Source organism: Tenrec ecaudatus, chromosome 13 (assembly GCF_050624435.1).
Source record: "Tenrec ecaudatus isolate mTenEca1 chromosome 13, mTenEca1.hap1, whole genome shotgun sequence".
NCBI lineage: Eukaryota > Metazoa > Chordata > Mammalia > Afrosoricida > Tenrecidae > Tenrec > Tenrec ecaudatus.
Window position 1 is genome coordinate 12297889 of NC_134542.1, and position 2641 is coordinate 12300529.

The 2641-nt window shown below is 45.2% G+C and overlaps 1 non-coding gene across 1 annotated transcript; it reads right to left on the reverse strand.

The window, feature by feature from the left end:
- Positions 1-2247: 2247 nt before the first annotated feature.
- On the reverse strand, positions 2248-2407 carry LOC142425314 (U1 spliceosomal RNA). The gene has a single exon (XR_012779659.1). It is a non-coding gene; the product is annotated as a U1 spliceosomal RNA (small nuclear RNA).
- Positions 2408-2641: the final 234 nt, after the last annotated feature.

Sequence of the window (2641 nt, forward strand, 5' to 3'; positions counted from 1 at the left end):
AAATCTGCCAGGGAGAGAGATGAGGCCATCTGCTCCTATAGAGTGTAACAACCTTGAATGCCCTATAAAGAGGAGCCATTCATTGACACATTAATATGATTTTGGTGGGAGGAGGGGTCTTATGTTCTCAAGTATCTCTCAGAAAGAGTTTCAAATAAAATGTTGCTGCCTTCGAATTACTGATCAGAAAAATAATCTCGCGTTGTTTGCTTGGCTACTCTATATGATCACACTGCTCCCGGATATACTTAGGCTGTGCTTATTCATGGTCTCTAGACTTTCACTTAAGGCATGGTACACCACATCATGAAACCCTTACCCATCAAGTCGATTCCAACCATAGCAACCCTGTCCTACAGGGTAGCACTGCACCCCGGGGTTTGCTATACATCTTTAGGGACTCAGCCTGCCACATCTTTCTCCTGTGGAGCAGACTGTTGGGTCTGCACCATTTACCTTCCTGCTTGCTGCTGAGCAAGTTAACTACTGTGCTAATGGGTTTCTGAGGTTGTTACTTTCCGGTGCCATTGAATAGGTTTCTAATCAGAACGACAGAATGAAACACCAGCTGGTCCTGAGTCTTTTAAGGGCACCTTATAAACATGGTAAAACGAAACAAAACCACTCGCTGACATCTAGGCGATTCCAATCCCTGGTGATCCAGCAGGACAGAGCCGGGCCATCCTTTAGACATCCAAGGCTGTGCTTGTCACTTGATCTTAGCCAAAAGGCCGATAAGTGTTTAAGGGAGCAGAAAGACCTAATCTTATTAGGGGCTGGTGAGTGTCAAATGCTGATCTCCTGGTTAAGTAGCCCAACAAGTAACCCACTAATGCCACCCAGACATGATAAGGGCACTACAAATATCATAAAGTAGGAAATCGTCCTACTTTGGCATGGGGACCCAAGGATACAAACCCCAAAGATCCTGGAACCACTAGCTCTTTCTAAGAACTTTCAAATTGTGTGCATGTTCTTGACCTATTATTGTTCGACATTTAGAAGCACTTTGTTCAAAGAAGCTCTGCTGGCTTAGTGGGTTATGCATTGGGCTGCTAACCACCAGGTCAGCAGTTCTAAACCACCAATCACTTGGAGGGAGAAAAATGAGGCTTTCCTCAACTCCTCTAACTTTTCTAAAGAGTCACAGTCTCAGAAACACATGGAAGCAGTTCTACTCTGTCCACCAGGGTCTCTATGGTCAGAAATGACTATGGGCTAGTGAGTTTTCCAAACTGGATAGATATATTTTAGAAGGGGACTACTGCCTCTCCATTTTCATGAGTATGTAGGTAAGCATAGATGATCTGAGTATGTCAGGAGCAGTATGGATTAAGTGGGATGGTGATGCAGACAGGCGCTCATACAGGTGGTGAGTAACCCAAAGCAGTCGGGAGCAAGGGCCTTACAGGCCAGCACAGACTCTGACCCTGAAGAACACTGAGCATCAACAAAAAGTTGAGTGAAGGACCTGGAACAGCAGTTGAGCCTGAAAATTGTGACTATCAAGAAGTGGGAACAGAGGCTGAAGTGAAGCAATACAATTTAGCCTTGCTATGCATAGTCTCGGATGACATAAGGGGAAGTAGCCCTTTACTGATGAAGGTCGTATGACGTGCAGATGGATTGATGTGGCTGAACTTCTTGGAAGGTGATTTCGGTGGGTTGGATGGTTAGAGCAGCATGGTGAATCCACCAAATAGCAATTCCGCACTGGTTCCATAAGCACTTCACCTGCTGAATGCAGCAGGGGATTCAGGGAGGCTAGGATGGTGGTATTGGAGTCCGACTCAACATGTAAGCCACAGTCCAAGTCAAAACCGTGCAGCCATCTATCCTAAGGAATCTTTAGGGAGATAAATGGAAGCACAGTTATGAAATACAAATCAATCAAACTCAACCTCACTGTTGTGGAGTTGATGCTGACTCATAGCAGGGTAGAACTGTGAGGTGAGTTTCTGAAACTGTAACTCTTCATGAATACAGAACATTCTCTCTCCTGTGGAGCAGCTGGTGGTTTGGACCTGCTGATCTTGCAGATGGCAGCCCAATGCATAACCAGTGTGCCACCCAAGCTATTGGTATAAACCTATACCACACACATTAAAAAAATAGTAGACTTTACTCAGAATCAATGCAATGGCAGTGGGTTTGAGTTTTAGGGTTGTTTTCTTGTCTCGCTAATCCTAATATGTATAAAACGGTCAATGAGATGTTGAATAAAAATAGCCAAGTCTTTTTTTTTTCCAGGGGAGAGCGTGAACGCAGTATCCCACTACCACAAATTATGCAGTTGAATTTCCCGCATTTGGGGAAAACACAGGGGCCAGCACACCCACAGCGCAATGGGTGAGCCTCGCCCTGGGAAAACCACCTTCCTGATCATGGTGTCTCCCCTGCCCGCTCTCACTCATAGTGACACTACATGTAACAGAACAGATCATTCCATGGCCCTGCACCAGCCACACATTCTTTTCTATTGCATTATGGTGGCCACTGGGACATTCCATCGAGTTGACGGTCTTTCTCTTTCTCCCTCACCCTGTACATTACCAAGTATAATAATACCCTTCTTCAAGAATTAAAATTGACACGCCCTTGTTCACATGGCCTAAATAAGCCAGATGAAATCTCCCTGCCC